Source organism: Dipodomys merriami, unplaced genomic scaffold, assembly GCF_024711535.1.
Source record: "Dipodomys merriami isolate MVZ:Mamm:240054 unplaced genomic scaffold, mDipMer1.0.p SCAF_3, whole genome shotgun sequence".
NCBI lineage: Eukaryota > Metazoa > Chordata > Mammalia > Rodentia > Heteromyidae > Dipodomys > Dipodomys merriami.
In genome coordinates, this window is record NW_027204492.1 from 12,018,314 (window position 1) to 12,041,491 (window position 23,178).

Genomic DNA, 23,178 nt, shown 5'->3' on the forward strand with positions numbered 1-23,178 from the left:
GTGTAGGTCAAATGTCAGATTGCTTACCTGGCAAGGAAAAGACCCTGAGTAAAAACCCTAATTGTACCAGAAAAATATTTATTCATCTGTTTCAAAGAATCAGCTTTTGGCTTTAGTGATTATATGATTTCTATATCATTGGTTTCCTTTCTCATTTTTTATTACTTTTTCCTACTTATTCAGAATTTAATTATTTTTCCAGATTTTTAAGATAAAACATAAATAATTTCCTTTATAACATTCTTCTGAAATAAAAGCAAGTTTAAAGCTACAAATTTCCCATATAAGGGCTACTTTAAATTAAATTACATTTTTGACATATTGTTATCATTTTAATCAAAGTGTTTTCCAACTTCCCCTTTGGATCTTCCTTTTACTCATGAATTTTTTGCATGTATACCATTTTTTCCATTTTTAAGGGATATGATTTATTTATATTCATGATATTTCAAGCTTAATATTTTTGCCATCAGTCCCTACACTCTGTTTGGTTTTGAATCTTAGAAAGTTATTTAAACTGATCTTATGGCTTAGGTTTTGATTTATTGTTGAGTAATTTATTTTCCCTAAGTTCATATCACATGAACCTTATAGTGTTATTCAGTCCTTCTACATTCTGTTTTTTTTTTTTCTAAATGTATTTTTTCTTTCCTCACAGCTCGCTGAAACTACTCAAAATGAGTATTGAAATATTCAACCATAACTATAGGCTATATTTGTTTCTTTTTAGTGCTATCAATTTTTTAACTCTATAGTAGCAGTGCTACTAGATATAAACACATAAGAAGCTGTTTGATTAATGGAGTGTTTTATAATTAAGACATGTCTCTCATGGTCTCTGGTAATAATATTCATCATGAAGTTTATCTTGCTAGATATTTGCATGGTCACACAATCTTTGTTAGATTTAGTACTTCTAATATGCAGATTTCTTCTTTGACTTTCATCCTCTGTGTCTTTATGTTTAAAGAATAAAAATGTATATATTATTCTATTTCTGAGTTTGAAGTCTGTATGTCCTACTGAAAAAGATGTCCCTCTATTCATATTTTCTAGTATTTTGGAGGTGAATCAAATGTTATTTTTCTATTATCTTCTGGGCATTATTTCTAAGTTTCTCAAACAGAAAATATACATCTGTAACTTATACTTGCTAATTTGTGCTGGTCTTGTGGCTTGAACTCAGGCCTGAGCACCGTCCCTGAGCTTCTTTTGCTGGAGGCTAGTGCTCTACCACTTAAGCCACAGAGCCTCTTTGGTGTCATGGACTTTCCTGGCCAGGCTGGCATCAAACTGCAATCCTAAAATCTATCTGTCACTTGAATATAGTCATGATTATATTATAATATACTATATTATATTGTATTCTAGATTATATTACTATTATGGTCATGACCACTACCGCCAGGGTATCTCTGGTTTTTTACTTCACCAACAAGGTAACTATTTATGGCATGTTTTTTCTAACTACCTACTCACAAATGTTGTGATTATCTTCTCATGTTGTACTCCGTTTGCCCTATAAATCCATTTCCTAATGTTTTAAAAATTATATTTATTTATTACACTAATCAGTAGTCTTTTATGTAATTCCTGCATACGAGATTTTTTTATGAAGTTCTTTTATTCTGTAGAGTTTTATTTTCTCCTAGTATTTTTCACTTCTTCCTATAGAACTACAATCAATTTTATCTGTTTTCCCTTCAGATTAAACAATTGTTTTGTGAATTTCGTGTAATGCAAATTTATTGGCAAAGAATTTCTTTCAATTTTTTTTTCTGGTACTAGAGTTTGAACTCATTGCCTCATGCTTACTGGTCTTGCTTACTAGGTTCTCACTGTTCTACCAGTTGAGCAACATCTCCAGCCTTACTTATACTGGTTATTTTGGAGATGGAACTTATCTGACAAGGACTGGCTTCAAACTGTAATTCTTTGTATCTTAGCCTTCTGAGTAGCTAAGATTATTGATTGGCACTACCAGTATCCAGCTGTTCAAGTTCTTGTTTCCTAAACCATAGTTACTTTATTTTCATCTTTGGTAGATACTAATTTTTGGTGGTAATTAGGTTTGAACTCAACACTTCACACTTGGTAGGCAACCATTGTTCTCCTTGATGAATACTTGTGGCTAGATACATAGTTCAGGCTTGATAAATCCTGTTTTACTTTAAATACTTTAAAGATTAGATGTTCCCTATTCTTCTGTGCATTATTTCAAAATGAAATTATGTAATTTCTGGGGCTGGGAAGGTGGCTCAGTGGTAGAGTGCTTGCCTTGCATGCATGAGGCCCTGAGTTCGATTCCTCAGAACCACAGCAGCAGAAAAAGACAGAAGTGGTGCTGTGGCTCAAGTGGTAGAGCACTCGCCTTGAGCTGAAGAGCTGAGGGACAGTGCTCAAGCCCAGAGTTCAGGCCCATGACCAAAAAAAAAAGAAAGAAAGAAATTATATAATTTCCTTATTATTATTCCACTTTATTGTATTTCTTTCTGTAGACTTTCTCTTTACCTTTGATTTTTTAGCAATTTGGTTATGACGTGACTAGTTTTTGGTGTTGATTGTTTTATTAATGCTTTGTAGTCTATGACATGTTTTCTTCTATTTTTATTGGCATATATTAGTTATACAAATGGGTGTTATTGTGATGTTTTCCTATATGGATGTAATGTACCCTGGTCACACTATCCCATCTACCACTTATCCTATTCCTACTCCCCACTTATTGGGACAATTTCAAAAAATATTATTTTATTTCATACACATATATACAGTGTTTTGACCATATTCACTCTTTTCTCCCTTCATCCATGCCACTGTCTTTCATCTCCACACATCACCTGTTTTACATTTCTGTCATTCATTTTCATCAGGATAGATTCCTGATAGGAGAGAGAACTGGTAATAGTTGACTTTCTCAGTTGAGCTTTTTAACTTAACATAATGATATTTAGTTCCATTCATTTTCTTGCAGATAAAAGATCATTTTTTGTACCTAAATAATACTCCATTGTGAACATATGGTACATTTCCTTTATCCATTCATGGGTGAATGGCCTAGCGAGATTCTATATTAAATCGATAACATAGTATCTTTTATAATTTTTGAAAAATTTTACTACTGTATTCTGACATATTTATGCTGCCCAATTTTCTTTCTCTTCTCTCCCTAAGACTCCATTTGCCTATATACAAGATAATTTAGTATTGTCCCTGATACATTGTTTCAAATTTTTGCTATTCATTTCATTTTTGTGTGTATTAGATACTTTCTTTTAGATTACACTCCTCACAAATTCCTTGCTCTGCTATATCCAATTATCTCATGAGTCCTTTAAAAGAATTCAACATCTGTGATATTCTACATCTCATTTCTAGCTTTTCATGTTTTTCAATTTCCATTTCTATTTAAATTTCCATCTCAATGCTGAAATTATGCATCATGTTGATGATTTATGTTGTTCACCTCTTCCACCAAGTCTTTATAAATATGTATCATAATTTTAAAATCGCCATTTGAAAATTCTTTGAATTGGGTCATCTCTGAGACTGGTTCTATTTTCTCTCTATTTTGAAAATGTTTCATATCTGCTTCCTTTTGGTGGTCCTTTTTGTTCAATAATTAATTTCTGTTTGAATATGTCACTGGGGTGATAAAGTATAAACTAAGGCAAACAGTGTCAATGTCCCCAAATGGAAATATCTTTCTTTTAATTATACCATTAGTATTTTGTTTGAGATCAGTCTACTGTTAGAGCTTTGTTGTTGCTTTTAGTTACATTAGGTGAATAATAGCTTTCACATTTAAGAGCAGGATCACAATCTTGCTTTAGTAGGGGAACCTGCGTAAATGGACAGTTTCTCTCTCTCTTTTTTTTTTTTACTTGACCTCATGTTTAAAGATCTTAATTTCCTTCTTTCCCCTTAGTTAATGACCGATTTTTCCTACTGTTGGACAACTAAAATGTACCCTCATATGGACTGACACTTTCTGCGTTTGTTTACCATTGTACTTGAGTACAGTGCTTGAATACTAGTGCAGTAGAAAAAAAATACATTGTTAATACAATGTCCTTCAACCATATAATATCACAATTCTGTGCAGTACTTAACTAAGCAATAAATACAGATATTGCCCACTTAAATACAGTTGTGAAATTTAGTGTCAGAGATTGTTTATGATGTAGTTTAAATTAAGGGTAATTGAAAATTCAAAGTATTATGCATCAAAGGATAGAGTATTTGGAACTGGGGGAAAGGCAAAAAAAAACCTTTATCTCTACCTAGCAATGTTTAAATGCTAAATGGTAGATATAATCCACTTTGAAACTTGGGAGAACCTGGAGTTATAGCCCATAGAGCCAAAACAGTAAAGCTGCAAAAAAAAGCTATCGGCTTAGAGTAGAGTGTAAGCAAATAAGCCCTTTCATGATGGATTATACTTCATAAAATGCTTTGATTTAATATAAATGTGTTCATATTTTACTGCCTATAAGGATCTTCAGCAGAGTAAGAATTCACACATTTCTCTTCAGCTTTTTCTAACTGTGGCTTTGGAAAGGATCATATAATATTAAAATACTGGGTGAGTAAAACTCACGGTTAAATATAAGTTTTTGTCTGTCTTCTTTTTCATATTTAGCATGATAACTTGTTGAACTTGGAGAGAGTTTTTACAAAATTTAACCCATTGTTCACAAGAATGCCTCTTGAAGCATTCTTTTATATTAGTACTTGTGAGTCATATTTTGTTATCTAATTTAAAGATAAGTAACTATTCATCATTAGTTTAATTCTACATTTTACTGAATATTTTGCGTAGATCACTGAAATGCATTGGCCTTGTTGATATACTGTGCACTTCTTGGGTAAATCTATAACTGTTCCCTAATAGAATCAAATATGTGGACTATGTTCCTTCATGCTTCTCATTGTATTTCATATTGTAAAATGATGGGATTATGGGCTTTGGTCAGAATGTTATTTTATTTACTTATGATTCATTCTCAGGGAGATTGACTGCACTTGAATTTCATATGATAGCCTTTTGTGCTTCAGTATTTCTCTCCTATTCTCTTTCTTGTTTCGGTGTCTCTTTTCTATCTCTTTCCTTCTCAACATTTTAAATGGAATGCAGTAGCTTACACATGCTAGGCAAGTGCTCTACCATTGTGCTACATCTCCATCCTTTAGATTTTAGAAATAGTATTCTTATATGGCCCAGGCTGGATTTGAACTTCCCTTCCTTTCCAATGGCTGGTATCACAGGCGTGTCCCACTGCAACAAACTGTAACTACATTTTGCCAAGTACATACAAAGCTTTTTATTTATATTAACAATTCTTACTATTACCATAGAAGGTACACACTATTAGTTATTTTTATTTTCTAGTAAAGGAAGTTGAGGAACAAAGTGGTTAATTAGCATTCCAAGGTCACATCATACTACTGAATGAAGATTTTTTTTGACAAAAAACAGCCTTTGTTTTAGAGTAGTTTTAGGAAAAAAATAAACCTTTTGTAAGAACCAATTACAGAAAAAACTGAATAAAAGTGAAATGTTCTCCTATATTTCCTCATCTTCCTCCGTATTTTTATATTTTTATTGTAAAAATACTGTACAGAGGGGTTACAGTTACATGAGTAAGTACATTTACTATAGAGCATTGTTACCTCCTTCTTTGTTTTTCCCCTACTATCCCTTCCGTCTCCACCTCCCCAGCTCCCCCATTCCCCCTCCAAATTGTAAAATTCATTTTCAATATAGTGTCTTGTACATCTCATTGTTACAATGGGCCAACCTGTATCCTTGTTTCAACGTTTTGTTATTTCCCTTCCCCTCCCCAAATTAGAAAAATGTATATACAAGATGAAGGGTAGCAGCATCAAATGCAGTGAAAACAGGGGTTATATCATGGGGGAAGAACATACAAGAGAAACAAAAGAATCAAATGGTTTAAATACCTTACAAACAAAAGCAAGAAAGAAAAAAGCACCTCTAGCTAAGTGTTCTAGTCACAAATTCCATTCTCTTAACCACTCTTCATCTTCTGCACTAGGTAGAAAGCTTGCCCTTAAGCTTCAGTCTTCTTATGTTTCATGACTTTTTTCAATTTGGTAGAGCAGCTTAAATATGATAGACTGATAAGTCCATGGCTATGTGATAAATTCCCATAGCCATTGTTTTTCTGATTAGTGAAATGCTTATTAAATCCAAAGAGGTGTCATGTTCATAGACCTTTGAGATCATCTAATTTATGCAATCATTTCATAAATGAGGAACAGAAGCTTCCCCAAAGCCCAAGTCTAGGCAACAGGAGAACTAAGACTCAAATCTAGATGGCTTATTTACATCATTCCACCAAGGACTCTAAATTCTAAAGGGGAAATAACAATTTTATGTGAAATATAAATAAACACTTTATAATTTTCACCTACAAACCCATAAGCAGCATTGCTTTACCATAGTACCTAGAGAGCCAATAAAGACTCAGGCTTTGCCATTACCAATAATATCCCTGCTTTTGCAGGGGGATTGTGGGAAGGAACAGTAAGTTTCTTGAACACATAAAAGCAACTAGCAATAGAAATATGTGTCAGGTTCCTTTGGTTAGGAAAGAGAGTGTTAAATTATCAATTAAATATTTTTTGCCCTAAATGGCATGCATCTACTGAAATCATGAACACCATCCACAGCTGGCTTCTCTGAAGATATCATTGAAATTCATAATGCGTAGTGTGAGCACTCTTCGTGCCAAGAAATCTCATAGTACTGCTTCCAAAAAATAAGGATATAGATTCTGATTTAAACAGATATAAAGGAATTGTTTTTAACCTGTTTTGACTTGTTGTGTCCAGATGGTTAGATCTGGGGAGTTCTACTCCTGGATTTAACTTGTTTTGACTTTTTGTTTACTTACAAGCAATGGCAAAGGTTATATATCTACTTATTTCCTATTTGTTGTCACAGTGAGTAGTGAGTACTCAAAAGAGTCCCATTTACTTAGAAAATTATTAAATTTGGCAAAAAGGAATGAAAAATAGATCTTACATTAGACATCTCTTTTCTAATCCCACAAAAAATCTCAATACTTACTATCATTAGTATTTCCCTATATGTCAAGTTAATTAGAAACTATTTGGACTAGATGACCTCTGAAGTGGCTTCTGGACCAAGAAAAGAAATAAAACAAACAAAACTTTGTAAAACCTATTGAGTTATTACAAATAAGATTGATTAATTAGAGAAAACCATGCTGTGCAGCACAAATAAACCTCAAAATGTATTTTTTAACTTAAAATTATTTTGTGTAATTTTAGATTGATAAGAAAGTTATAAAAACAGTACAGATTTCTAAATTCCCATATCCATCCAGTTTTCCCTAAAGTGAACATCTTATGTACTACAGTACAGTTGTTAGAGCTAAGAACACCAATGCATTACTCCCAACCAAATCATAGATTTTATTCAGATTTTACCAGATTTTCCCCCAGTAATGCCCTTGTTCTGTTCCACAATTCAATCTAGGATAGCAAATTGCATTATTCACATCTCCTCTGTCTGCTCTGGTCTGTGACAGTTCTTTGTGTTTTATTACATTTTTAGCTCAGACTATTTTAACAGTAAGTTCACATGGTTCATGTGTCCCAAAGATAAGAGCATTCATAGTTCCAATAAGTCACTTCATTTACCAGTTCTGATGTGAATTTATAAGAACAACACTTATAAATTTCTGCCCTAATTCTACCCTATGGTCAACTCTAGCTTTTAAAACCCTCTAATAGCCCTTTGCCAACTCTCCTGTTTTCAGCAACTGATATTCTTGTCAGAGGTTACCTGTTTTTACTTGGCATTTTATACATACTCAGTTTTATATGCCCACCAAGTTTCTTGGACGCTATTTGTTTGAGAGTTTTGATAAAGGGGTCTATAATATGACTCAGTTATCTACTAAATGCATGCATTCCTTCATAATATCTGCCACGTGTCTGTGTGACCCTACCCCCAGTGCTTCTGTGAACTTGTCTAGTAACACCCCATTGATTATCTTCCATAAGTCTATGCCAACATTTTGGATAGTCTCTTTTATTAGAGATGATCCTATGAAAATGAACTGTTTTCAGGTACAGGTTTTCTTCATTGATCTGATTTCTGGCCTCTTGAAAATAAAGATATTAGATTGACACTATACTCTATCTATAGTCCCAAGCTAGTGATAGGGAGAAAGTCACACACATTTAGGTGACCCTAGCTTTATTCACATAGTATTATTTCTTAATTGTCTCAGTTTGAATATAGAACTATCTCTCAGGGTCTTAATGTCCATAACTTATTTAAAAATACATTTACCTTATAGGATTTTTATCAGTAAAATGAAATCATATGTAGGAAAGTACCTAGTATAGCAACAAGTACACTAACAAGGACAAAAAATGCTTTTAAGAAATGGTAGTTACCTTTCAGTCAAGAGAATCAACTCCTGAATGCCCAGGGTAAAATATATTGTTATATTATAAAATACAACATATTTTCCTGATAGCAGTAAATTCTAACTTCCCTTTCTTGTAAACTGATTTCTTAAGAGATTAAACCTTATTTTTCTGTTGTTCTTTTCTTCCTACTTGCGATTTAACCAAGCTAGTACTAAACAGAAACGAAGTTTTAGTAACCTGAAAGGATCAATTCCTAACAGTCATAAATTCTATATATTTCCAACTGGTAAGATGGGTAATAGTAATAGATATGTAAGTTTGGAAGGGGGTTGTAAATGTCTCTTAAAATCAACAGAATATGCACATTAGGTCCTAGCTAACATGGTAACACCATGGTAACACCAGCATTTGTTTATGTACATGTGGAGAAAATATTTAAAAGTTATAAAAGATAAAAATAAATGACTGTAATAACCATAAAAGAAAAAAATCTGCAAAGAAAGAAGTATTCTCATTTTTTGAAGAAATTCTTTCAACTTTATATGAATTTAATGGTATTTTACCTTCCCTGAACATCAACTACTGGGATGTCAATTACTAATGCCATAAGCAGAAAAACAGCAAGAAAAAAGTAGGAAATAATGCATAAAATATGTGGCCAATCCGTTTTACCAAATAACTATTGTTTAGAATTTTGTATGGGTATATAGCAGGATTATCACTGTGGTCCTTATAATTATCATCATTATTAGTATGTCTGCTAAGTTGGTTGTGATTCTGGAATATAGACCAACTTTCAATCTTTATGCTGTGTGAAGAAACTACAGTGCAAGAAAGGTTATATTTTCCATTTTCTAATTTTGTTTGTGTTAGAAAAGGGACTTGGAAAATGTCAGCACTGTAGAGCTTTTATAAGTATTATCATTTTCATTTTAGTGCAACCCTTAAGAAAATGATAACTATAATTCTAGTTGAATCCTACATCTAAGTAAAACCACATTACTGTTTAAACTCTCATCAAAATCTGGAAGCAGGTAGAAATATGGAAAATGTTATTTTATCACAAGGGAATTAGTTTACCTTAGAAACAGAATCCTCTCTTTTATCATGTATACGTACCTCTGAAAAATCTAGCTCTTTCCTATCTCATGGGCAAAATTTTCTTTGTGATCTCAGCTCAGTTCATCTTGCCTCTATCTATTAGTTGGTTAGGTTTCTGATCCAAACAGAATAATTGTCATAATTTAAGTTTAGATTTAATTCTAAATGTTTACACTTGTTAGGAGATTATTCACATAGATGTTGAACTACTCCCTTTGTGAGATCAAAATTGTTGTTGCTGCTATTTTTCTTTCCTGCCAGTTACTACACAATGCCTCACAAGTTTTTGCAGGCAGCCTCGTGGGCTGAAAGAGAGTGAGTGAGACAGGAGTCAGAAAGCTAGAGGTTGAAACCTCACTGATCTTCTCTATTTACTCTCCTTCCTTTCATTTTCTTTGTGTTCCAGTTACATTTATGTACTTTTTGTAACCCACTGCAGTTCCTCTTTAGAATTGAGGCAAGACCCCCCACTGAGTAATAATAAATTGGTTGTATGATGTAAAGCATTTTGGTGAGGCAGTTTTCTGCTTTGTAAAATGAAGCTAGTTGAAATTTACGTTAGCTATGTCACTAGTTCTCATTCACAGCAAAGAAAACAATGATTTTAAAGGGGCTTTATCAATGGCTAAAGTGTTGGGTTGTTTCAGTATCAGAATATGGAGTTATATAACTAGTTCCTGATTATACTTTCCTTCCTACATTATTTAATGCTTGAACATCCAATGTAAAGAAGAACAATAGTTTGTTAGGAAATGGAAAGACTTGGAAAAAATTATATTAAGTGAAGTAAGCCAGACCCAAAGAAACATAGGTCCCATGGTTTCCCTTATTTGCACTAACTAGTATATGTCTGAGTCAAGCAGAAAAGGTCAGATAAGTTGATGTTAGGGAAATGAACCCTAAGATATGTATTCAAGTGCTTTTTTCTTTCATGCAATTGTTTCTAACATATTTCTTTGTTGCTTTGTATGTCCCTTCCCCACAGTATAACCCCTGTTTTCACTGTATTTGATGTTATAATTTGTGGAGGGGAAGGGAAAAAAAAACAAATTGTTTAAATAGGGATACAGGTGGATCCATTGAACAATGAGACGTACAAGACGTTATGTAGAAAATGAACTTTACAACTTTGGTGGGGGGGAGGGTTGGGGGGACGGGGGGAGGATGGGATGGGATGGGAAGGGGAAACAAAGGAGGAGGCTACAATGCTTCATAAGAAATGTACTCATTATCTTGCCCATGTAATTGTAACCCCTCTATATATTGTTTTCACAATTAAAAAAAAAAGAAAAATAGATTAAGTGATAATATCCACCTCCACCACACCTCCTTCAACTCCTCCCTTCTGCTGACCGTCCCCTAAACAATCCTCTTAATGGGAAAAGAACTCTTTGCCAGCTTTTCTTGAACAATGGATTAATATCAAATTATATAAGATCTCAAAAATCAAGCACCAATAGAACAAGTACTTTAATTAATAAATGGAAAATAATATTACTCTCAAAAGAAGAATCACTAATGTATATATTGCATACATGTTCAGTATCCTTATCCATAAAGGATATACAGTTCAAAATGACATTAAGATTCTATTTTACTTCCAGTCAGAATGGCAATCTTCAACCAAATAAGTAACAACAAATTCTGGTGGAGATCTGAGTGAAAAGGACCCTTTTACACTATTGTGGATATGTATGTAGTGCTGCCATTATGGAATATATATATGGAGACTTCTCAATAAACTAAAATATAATACTGCAATATGATTTGAAGGATTACTTATAGCTATTCCTTCCTCGAAGTTACCTGAACAGTCTTTCCTGGTGGTCCAAATGATATCACTATAGGTAAGTTTTTATAGTATAATATTGGCTTTATACCCTGTTACACTGATCCAAGTCATAGTACAGTGATTAATACATTGTCCTAACACTAATGTGAGTATGAAATTAGCAAGCTATCTTATTGGAAAGCAGTGACCCAGTAATTGAAGATACAAAGGGACCATATTAGGGAAGAAGAATTAGGAAAATATGAAAACTAAAGCTTTATCTGAAAGAGCAGTTAGAGGGTCTCCTATAGACAGTGGGGCATCTTGGCTAGAACATAGCTTAACAGCATTGAGAAAAGCCTGACTAGACTTTGTATGCAGATACACATGTACACACACACTGACACACATGTACACAATTGTCTTTCTTCTTCATTCAGTAAAATAGAAAATTACTGTTTGCTATAATGATTAAACAATTTTCTTCAAATCAAATGACACTTGAAAGTGCCCATCCCAGAAGACCACGTGGACACAATCACATACAGAAGGTTTATTAGAGGGCCGGATAAGGTCATCTTCCTTGTGGGAGAGGGAGCAACATGGCAACTGTCCCTATTCAGGGGAATCCTTATAACATTGGGGCTAGAAGCAGGAGGTACTCTGTGTGCACAGCTAGGTCTGGGCGGAGAGTGCTCCTGTCTCCAGGGATTCAGGCATGCCCATCACCTGGGAAGCAGGGGGAGGGCTTAGCAAGACACCTTGACCTTTGAATAATTGAAACATGAGGCATGGTACACAGTGGCAGCTGAGGTGCTTGGTGGTCTCAGAGGGAAAGGTTATAGGAAGCTTGAGTTTACAGAGACTCCTGAGCTCACAGTCTAAGTCTGGCAAGACCCAGTAACCTTTTGTCCATGTTTCCACCCCTGCCTTTAGGAATTCAGGCACACTCATTACCTGGGATGGGATGGGGTGGGGGAACTCTGCCTCCAAGAGGTTTTGGAAATTTACCACATTGACAAGATGGTACCTGTTAAACCCAATTCTCTATTATCCACCACGTGGTCAATGGTAGAAAAACTTGAGATTTAGCCAACAAGCAGAATTGAACAGAATCTCCATGCTTAAGCAAACATTGACAACAAGAACAGAACACTTTTCCTTCATCTGTTCCTAGGAGAGTGTGAATCTCCAGAACCTGTAGAGAGAAGTGACAAGACAAAGAAAGTTGCTTTACCTTTAGATGCTTGTACCAGCCCCACCCTGTGTCAGCCACCCAGGCAGGCAGGCACAGAGGAGTTTAAGGCAGAATGGCTAGCCTTGAGAGAGAACCTAGAGGAAGAGTCACTGGGACTCCCACCCCTACCTGTGTAGAGAGGCAGAGAAAGAGAGAGAAAGAGAAAGAGGGGGACCTGTACTTAAGCAACATTGCCCATTTGCCTGAGCACTCATAGAAATTATGGAAGTCCCATAACATCCAGTGAATATGCCCCACCCATAATGAGTGACCATCAGGGCGGAAGCTAGAGCTACCATGAGCATCTTCAGTAGTGCACTATCCAGCTAACACAGAGGGAAGAAGCAGCAAGTGGGGTCATCACCAGCAATTGCTGAATCTCTTGGCCTACAGCCCCTGTAGTAGGGTTCAGAGCTTGGAACCAATATTTTTCTCCCTCTTATGGCATGGTGGCCTTATGATAAAGTGTCTGAGTCCCCAGCTTATTGTAAATAGTCACCCAGAAAGAGGTATCAATTGGCCACTATGGTGGTGGATGGAAGTAGAGTGCTTGGTCAGGAGAAAGTTACCTTAGAGGTGCTCTGGGTGGGCCTGGGACCAGCAAAAAGTGCAGGGGGCAGCTTGAATCCCCAGGAGGGAAGAGCAAACTTACCAGCGAGCCTAGACTGGGGTTTCAGCACCACTGAAAGCACCCATTCCATAAGACTACACGGACACAGTCACATAAAGGAGAAGGAAGTTTATTAGAGGGTCTGACAAGGCCATCCCCCTCACCAGAGAGGGGGCGCCTGTCGCTATTCAGGAGCATCTTGATAACATCGGGGCTAGAGGAGGGAGGTATTCTGTGTGTGAAGCTAGATCTGGGTGAAGAGTAGGAATGCCGACCTATCCTGGAGAAACTGACAAAGCCCTGGGAGAGGCAGGGTGGAGTTCAGCTGCTCAGGGAATTTAAGTGGGAGGAGCTGAGGACCTGAGATGGAGTGTGTGCTAACAACACCAATATTTTGGTCAAGAAAGTAGGTACTGTATTTTAGGAGCAGAAAGGGGAGGCAATGAATTGGGAGATTTTAATGTTTTCAGTATTCTCAAATTCCAATCCAATGCTAGTTTTCCTCTGTAACAAGGCTATAGAAAACAATATGGTGGAGCAGTTATTTCACTGTAATATTTAATTCATTGGTTTCCTTACAGTTCTATTATCATCATAAAAATCATTTTATGATATCCATGTACAAATCTCTGTCTCCAATCTCAGCCCAGTTATTGTAGGAGAAGAAACACTGACTCATTGTGTCTTACATGCCAGAGTTTTCATTTTGATTGATATTTCCTAAAGGGATTACTTCTTTTAAACTTCCTGCTGATGGCAATCATAAATTAATAGCAAGTGTGTACTTGACCAGCACTGTTGACAATACATTAGTGGGAAAGGGAAGATAATTGTTTTAAAATTAAGGGGCAACATTTGTTAGGAAATGGAAAGACTTGGAGAAAATTACATTAAGTGAAGTAAGCCAGGCCCAAAGAAACATAGGTCCCATGGTTTCCCTTATTTACAATAACTAGTATCTGTCTGGGACAAGCAGAAAAGCTCAGATAAGATGATGTTAAGTGAAATGAGCCCCAAGATAGGGACACAAGTGTTTTTTTCTTCTTTGCTGTTGTTTCTAACATATTTATAATGTACCATGTGATATTTTTGTTGCTTTGTATGTCCCTCCCCCATGGTATAACCCCTGTTTTTACTGTATTTGATGTTGGTATAATTTGGGGAGGGGAAGGGAAAATCCAAAATGTTTAAATAGGGATACAAGTGGACCCATTGCAACAATGAGATGTACAAGATGGTATGTTGAAAAATGAACTTTACAATTTAGGCGACGGGAGGGAGGGTGGGGGGAAAGGGGGGTGTAGTTGAGAATGTGGGAGGGACAGGATGGTAGGGGAAAAACAAAGGAGGAGGCAACAATGCTGGATAAGAAATGTAGTCATGACCTTGCTCATGTAACTGTAACCCCTCTGTACATTATTTTCACAATAAAAAACTTATTTAAAAAGAAAAAAAGTAAGGGGCAAAAAAAATCAACTCCCAAATGTCCATCAGCATATCCATAAAGCACAAATGCTTTCTCCTAGGCCCCAGTATGTGTCCTGACTATACCAGTAATCAACTGTTCACAGAAAAGCACATTACTAGAGAGGAATAGAGTACTAATGAAGGACTTAAAAAAAAACATAAGGACATAATAATCCAGAGTCTTGTAAGTTCTTTTAGCTTAGAGGAAATCCTAGGGCCTGATAAAAAAAAGTTGAGGTCTAGGTTTGATGTTCTCTAGAATCCTTGCTTCTTCTTGACATCTAAGAGTTGTCTTTAGTGAGACACATTTTTTCTGAAGCTCAACATTATTTTCTCAATAAATCTTTCCTTCTCCCCAGTTCACAGATTTATCTGTACCTTCTTTTGGGCTTCCCCCAGTACTTTGGGCATTTCATAAGACACTGGCATTGATTGTCACATTTTGTTTTAATTAATTCATGTTTATTGTCCTCCACTTGAGATCACACACAATCACTGGCATGGCAGTAGAATAGTAATAAGAACACCAGCTCCGAAGTTAGAATACATGAATTTGAATCCTGACTAAACTTGAGACCCTCTCTTTGCTTCAGGTTCTTCATCCATGAAGTGAGGATAAGCTCCTAAAGTGGTTGTATACATTAAATAAGTCAACAAAGGCAAAGTACATTGCCTAATACCTAGAATAATGTTAGTGCTCAAGGGGTTATAACTATTTGTACTTTGGCATTCCTCAGCTCTGACCTTGGCCAAGAGTTCTTAGAATATGTGAGTAAACAAATGACCTGGGACAAATGTGTTGATCTTCTTTTGCTTCAGATTTCCACTCCATTATGAGATCTATAGGTGATCACCCCAAATGCCTTAAAATGAAACCAAGTTGTAAATTAGCTGAAGCCTTCAATGGTTGCAAGACAAGTTAGTAAATATATTTAATCACTTGATTGTACTTTTAGCTATTCATTGGAAGGGAAAAGTAAGAACAAATTAGTTAGAATGCTATGGGAGAAACTCCTGATTGCAGAAGGATAGTCATAGGCTTCCAACCATGGAAGTAAATACACTTTGTGTAATATTTTTCACTCTTTTGGCTGAACTCAAGCTTCCTGTAGCTGAAAGCAGATGGCACAGAAAAGCTTATACTGTAGAAAGCCAGTTTTCCCTACATGAAAGGAACTGAGAGAATTGGGAGTACTTCAACTTCTTGTCTCTGCTAAGTAGTGATGGAAATAAAGGCCAAAAATGTCCTTTGGGTCTTACAGCATTCTAAAGCCACAGATTACCCAAGATGGATGATATCTTAGAGTCAGTCTGTGTCCTCAACTAGGAAACTCCAGGAAAACATTGGATAGTGATTTGTTATCATTGAATTTTCATGAAAAAGTATGCAAAGTTTTATTTCAACATAATTCTAAGAAGTTACTTTGGAAAGTAGGAAATATATCACAACATGTAAGACGTTAGTTTTACCTGGGCAGTTAATTCTGGCTACTCAGGAAGTTGAGATCTAAGGCTCTCGGTTCAAAACCAGCCCAAGCAGGAAAGTCCATGTGACTCAAAGTGGGAGAGCCCTAGCCTTGAGTGAAATAGTTCAGGGACAGCTCATAGGTCCTTAGTTCAAGCCCTATGACTGACAAAAAATACAGGTTAGCATTATTTTTATTTATTTCACAATTCACTTTTGCTTTACAAAAGGAGGAAGTCAACTAAGAGCATGGTATAGTCCATCTCTTTCAGTTACCCAAGCCAAGAAATATCCATGTCTAGGCATCATTATTTAACAATCCAAATTCCAGGTCCAATGCCAAGAAGGAAAGCCTTGTACACATATATTGTGTTGGCTCAATATCCTTAGTTTAAATACTGGCATTGCCGCTTGCGATCTTGCCAGAAAATCACCAATACTTCATCTCTAGACCTCACTTTTCTCATCCTTAAAATGACAATTGTGAATACCTACTTTACAGGTTGTTGTATTAAAAGGAAGTATGATAAAAATCACATGGCTTGTCTAACTGTTTACCATAGTATTCACTGAAGGTCAGCACTACTTAAAATTCAAGTGTTGGGGAAAAAATTTAAAGCAGAATAGAGACTTTAAAATACATCTAGGGTATTTGTTTAGTATTTAAGTGGTCCATGTCCTTTGTCTTCTACTTCGATTCGATTCTTTTTTTTTTTTTTTTGGGTCGGTCATGGGGCTTGAACTCTGGGCCTGGACACTGTCCCACAGCTCTTCAGCTCAAGGCTAGTACTCTACCACTTGAGCCATAGCGCCACTTCCAGCTTTTTCTGCTTATGTGGTACTGAGGAATTGAATCCAAGGCCTCATGCATGCAAGACAAGTGCTCTACCACTGAGCCACCTTTCCAGCCCTCTCGTTAGACTCTTAACAGTTATATGTCTTCAAATCCTGGTCAGGTAATCTTGAGAGAACAATATACCTCTCTTCCTTTAAAAACTGAAAGTTCTTGATAGAAAAATAGCAGCAACTAGGAAATCAATCCAGTGTTTCTTATGCTACCCCATATGCTAAACAGTCATGCACATTAGATCATTTTCATATCCTTGTAGTAGCCTTATTTCAGAAGCAGCTTACATCCAGAAAAATTTGATGATCTACTTTTGCTTCAAGTCCTCCAATCATTTTCCTCTAGCTTTTTCATTTAGATGACTTTGTTCACCAAGCAAGAAGTGAACCTAGTACCACACATATTTTGCTTGTGAGTCTTGAACAATTTTAGTCTACCATAAATGATTCTTTACAAAGCACCTTATTATGTTTGTTAGCCACTGATCAGTTCATCAATTGTTCCTTCAACAATCCTGCAATATTGTTGAATAAAACTGAATTGGATGTGTTATATAGAACCTGATGCTTTTGTTGGTTTCAGATATTCTTCTGGAACACAGTCTATCTAAACCCTGTTGAAGAATAAGTTTACTGTATCCGCAAAGTACAGGACAAATTAGAGAACAGAAAATTGGGGATATGTGCATGACTTCCTTCATGCATATGCACCAAGTTCATGTAATATTCTCTGACAGTAGAGGCACTGACTACAACCATGTCTTGTTTAACTTTCTAGCAATGGTGTTGCTACCCTTTCCCCCTTTCGTTGTGACTACTTCTTAGGTGAAGATCAGGAGCGTATAAATAGAAGTGTGATGATAACTAGCATCTTGGGAAACCAACTGACATATATACCCACCTAGATAGATGAAGATTCTATTTTGTTCACAACGACTTCTAGTGCAGGAGGAATAACAGCAATCAATTATGGCATTTAACAAATCTTACGGAAATGAATGTTTTCCTCCTATAAAATGTAAATCTCCACACATGGAAGCTTATAAGCTCATTTCCTTATGGTGTCTTCTTGTGATAAAGTGAAGAACTTCTGCCCAAGCAATCTGCTATTTCTCTTCAGATTTTCTTGATTAAATGACCAAGTAGGTAATCAAAAGCCTTGAACTCTCAATGTTGTAGCTGCCATGGCTAATTAAATGGTGAAGAGCTGAATTCATAGATATAATTAATATCATCAGAGTGTTTTATGTCATAAATCATTACTGAACAATTTTTATTCAGATTATAAGATATTTGTTTTTAAAGATAGAATTGATGAATGTTTTCTAAATTGATTTTAAATATAAATCAGATGTGACTGCAGTAAATTCTATAGCTTATGTATTTAGAGAGTGATCTCTGAGAGAGGACACAATAAACAAGCATCTATTCCAGTGCAAAGCAATCCTAGAGGGTCCTATGGCTTTTCATTCTGAATACAAATCAGGAGAGCCAATCAATTGCAAAGAAATTGATTCTGGAGACCTTTGTTTCTGAAGTAGAACTCCCTCAAATGATCTGACTAGGAGAAACTCTTGGGAGCTAATAAACATGTTATGTTACAAACTACAATAGTCTTTCCCTAGAATTCCAGTGTGACATTGACAAAATCTCCTTCAATTCAAAGTTTCTTCCTGCTAGGAGTTAAGTGGCACAAGCCTATTCTAATGACTTTCCTCTAATCTCCTCATTTGTATTTCTATCCAGTTGTTTCTCTGAGCATTTGGACATAATTCGATAGACTACCAAAAGTGCTACTTGCTGCTTCATCTCTTAAGTACTCCCCCTGCTGCCTTACTCAGTGAATGGCGGCTGTACAGCCTTACTTGACTGCTGCACTTGAACCTGCCCTCCTTTCCTGCCTTTGAGCTCATCATCAGTCCTTGACCTGGTAACTGGCCATTCAGAAGTTCTGATGAGCCATTGGTGGAGATAAAGCACAAACTGGCAAGTGGCAATGTTTATGTTTATATTCACGATGGAACAATGTTTGAAATCTCTCATTTACAGAGTTTCAGAAAGACAGCCAATTCCTTCCTGCTCAAAAGGTACAGAGACTGCTCTTGATTAGGCTGTCGGAATTCTTTCGTTTTTACTCATCACAGTCACATCTGTCTCTTGAGAGTGGGTCCCTTCAGCTTCTTACAGCTCATCTAAAGCTTGCCAAAAGAGATTGACAGAGAACAATCAGCATTCTTTCTATGCTCTGATAACTCACTCACATAACTCTGAAAAAAAAAAAAAAGCTAAACCCCAGTTCTCAAGCGAACTCAATGGGGAATGGAGTCGAAAGGACTGTATTTTTCTTTCGAATTCAAGTGAGATTTTTTTTGGGGGGGGTAGGATAGGAAAGGAATGGAGACATTAAAGGCTTGAGAAGAGAAAGATAAGATGGGAGGATCAGGAATCTGTGCAAAATCATTATAGACTCCCAGAGCCAAAGGACTTTAAGAAACATCTCATCCAGCAGCTTTCAAAAATGTTTTTAGTAGTGGAATCTTTTCTTAGTTTATTTTTGCTACAAATCATACAATGAACCACCGCATAAGGAATAGATGAAAGCAGCGGTGCTATAGTTGAAACACTGGCGAGCGAACTCATATCACATGCTCATGTGCTTTAGAAAGCTGAAGAATACAATTTGAAAGTCACTACTATTATCAAAGCATTACTTTAAAGATGGGAATAACTGAGACGCACAGTAGGAAGAATGACAGACCCAAAAGCCACACAGTCGGTGGTAGAAATAGGATTAAAACATACCTCTCCTGCCAGCCAGGAGAGGAATTGGAGAAGGGAGCTAAGAATGAATTCTTTCTGAACATGGTCAAGCAGAAGCTTGAGTGGACCATACAACAAGGGGAACAGGAAGTGTGCTGAGAGCAAAGAGAGGGGACCCATCTATCCTAACAAAGGCAGAAGTTCCAAGGTTGAATAGAGAACATTGAAAGTCTGATGTGGAGGTGAACCTGAAACTCCCCATCGTAACTGTTAGGAATAAAGGAGAATTTTGAAAATAAGTGTCAAAAAAGATATTTTTATGCCTCCTCACATTAAAATACCATTCTATAAGTTTGAAGCAACAGGGAAGAAAGAAAAAGTAAATTTTTTTTTCCTTTAGCATGCTCTGCAATCTTCTTTCCTTATGGCTTTTTGACATGGAAAGGACTTTGGTAAAGTGCCTTTTGAGGGTTTGAAAGTGATATTCACATTCTTCTCTCAGTTTCTAAACACCTGGCAAATAGACTTGAGATTTAGGAAAGCATGAAAGTATTTGCTTTATTAAGGGTTAAGCTGACTGGATAATATGATTTGAATGGATCCAAATTCAAAATGGTATTTTGTCACTTTATGCTATGGATTGAATTTATTCTCTAGACATAGGCCAATAAAACTTATTTTAGGTGAGAGGAGAGTATATGTAGTCTGTAATAAGACAGCAGAAAGTTACATACCCTTTCTCTAATCTCAACAATTACATATCAGCTATGTTCCTGTTCAAAATAGGGAGAAATATAAAAAGTACCTATTAGGGATATAAAAGGAAGTACCTTTTAGCGATATAAAGAAGTACCTTTTAGGGGACAAGAAACAAAATGGCTCCCCTTATATTCTGTATTTTTCTGGTTAATTGAGGAGAGATTAATCAATGGGTATAAGCTACAGTTAGGAGAAAGAAGCTCTGATGCTCTAGACCACAAGAGGGTAATTGTAGCTAACAAGAACAACAATGATATTTCAGAAAGTATCAATAAAGGATTGTGAGCCAGGTGCTGGTGGCTCACGCCTGTAATCCTAGCTACTCAGGAGGCTGAGATCTGAGGATCACTGTTCAAAGCCAGCCTGGGCAGGAAAGTCCAGAAAGACTCTTATCTCCAATAAACCACTAGAAAACTGGAAGTGGCGCTGTGGCTCAAGTGGTAGAGCACTCGCCTTGAGCTGAAGAGCACAGGGACAGTGCCCAAGCCCAGAGTTCAAGCCCCAGGACTGACCAAAAAAAAGAAAAGAAAAAAAGAAAGAAAGAAAGAAAGAAAGAAAGAAAGAAAGAAAGGAAGGAAGGAAGGAAGGATTGTGATCGTTTTCACCATAAGGAATTAATAAATTTATAAGGATATGGATATATAGATAACCTGATATAAATGTTACGCAGTGTATACATGTATAGAACTGTTACATTGTACACAGTTAATATGTATAATGTTTATGGTTTCATATGTCAATAGAATACATTTTATAAAAAATGATTGAAAAGAAAGGCATGTATAAATAAGCTGTGTAATCATCATATTGTCAACTTTGATCCAATGATTTAGTGAGTTCATGGCATAGATTAAGCTCTCTATCTGAAAAAAGCTCTGGGTGGTTGGTAGGGAATAGCAACATGTTTCTGTCTGCAACTTTGTACCTTTAAATGGCTCCATTTCTCTGTATCTATCTCTGAAGTTGATTAACTTCTATTATCCACCACAGGGTGGCCATACCTGTAATTCTACAGGTATCCTGAAAATGCCTTTGGGATAGTGTGACAATGAGCAAGTGGTGAGAGCTCCTCTGAAATACAAGATAACAATAATGCGAAGAAGCCTTCCTGATGCCTCAATACCAGGCTCTCATTCTTTCCAAAGTGGAGCCCTTTTCATTCTTCCCCTTTTTCAAGCCTGCTCTGATTTCGGGTCTCAAAAGGGAAGGGAAAGAAAGCAAACAAGGGATCTTCAGGTGGGTGTTGAGCACAAGGTGAAAAAGGATCCATTCCATCCCACAGTATGGACCACAGTAGGAACCAGAGCCCGTCTAGACTATCAAGGCATTGAAGGGCCAGCTACAACACATCGGGATGTAACGCAAGTCTTTTGGGAAAGCTCAAAAGCCCTTAAGGTGTAGGCAAGGCATTTCTCCTTGGTTGCTCTCATTCTGTAATTATCTATCTTAGTCCTTGCAGCTTTCACTCAGCCTTGCCTAGACACAATAGTGGCCCTTTCTGATGTATCAAGTTGCACCTGCAGATTGGGGAGCAGGGGATGGGGAGTTGGCAGCAGCATCTCCTGTAAACTCAGGCTTCCCATTGAAGGCTGAGGTGATTCTGTTCTCCTAGTCAAAGAGCTCTGAATGGGTTTCCATTTTGCTGAGGCTGGGCTTGGGGCTCATGAGTCCACTACAAAGGGCTAGAGTCTTAGGGATAAGCTCAAAAAGAAAAATCCAGAAAGAAGAGGAAGGAGTCTAGTAAAAAAAAAAAAAGTGTAGGAGTGTTGTGGCAGCTCTATTATCTGGGATTTCCTGTTTGGCATCAGTGGTCAAGTAAAATGGTTAAACAAATGTGTCTGTTCTAAGGTACAGATGTGGATGGAAGGTTCTCTTTAGTGCATTAGGACAGGGAAGAACTTGTGACTAGATAGAAGCAGCAAAAGATTCTGGAATCGGAGGGTGGAGGGTGGGAGGTTGTCTGAATCTGAGAAGTAGAGAAATAAAAAGGAAAAAAAATAAGGAGACCTTAAGTGAAGTGGTGTGGTAGGTGACCCATGTCGTCTGCACGAATCCCAAACACAAATGGTCACATCAGGACTCGGGGGGAAACGGGTTTTGGATCCTACACATGGGCATAAAATGAAAAGTCAGTAAAAACCACTGGGTGGCAGCGTGGTGTGCGGGCGCAGCTCTGCAGTGCCTGCTGCTGCCACTGTCTCCTGATGGGGGTGGGGGGGGGTGGGGGTGGGGGGGTGTTGAGCCTGTCTAGGAGTCCTGCCCTCCTCTTCTGGATGGCTACAAGTGTCGTCAAGCAAAATAGCTCAGCGGGTGGGGGGATGGGGTAGGAGGTATCGATGAACTGGGGCAGAGATCTGGAAAAGTTCCTGGGGCTCTGGTCCAGATGTAACGAGGAAACACCGAAGGACCACCCCCTACCTCTGCTGCACTCCGCCCTAAAGCATAGCATACCCCCCCCCCCCCTTCCCTCTGACTACCTCATCCTGGTTCGTCCTCCATCACTGTTCCCTTCCGCAGCTCCTTCCAGGGCAGGGGGGGGGGGGCGGGCGGGAAATGAGAGAAGATTTGGGGGTGCTCGGATAATGCTTAAGCCTGTACAGGTGTTAGTGGGTGCGACCAGCAGGGGAGTGGGGGTGGGGGTGGGGCGGATGGGGGGTGGGCCAGGAGCTGAGAACCAGTAGCGGGGCTCGGAGAGGGAGGGGCCGCCGGCGAGGGAGGGGGCCGGGGAG

The 23,178-nt window shown here is 37.2% G+C and overlaps 1 protein-coding gene across 3 annotated transcripts in view; it reads left to right on the top strand.

Annotated features, from left to right (window-relative positions):
* The window catches only part of Fgf13 (fibroblast growth factor 13), a 500,490-nt gene that overhangs the window by 392,918 nt on the left and 84,394 nt on the right, over positions 1–23,178 (top strand). The window lies entirely within an intron of this gene.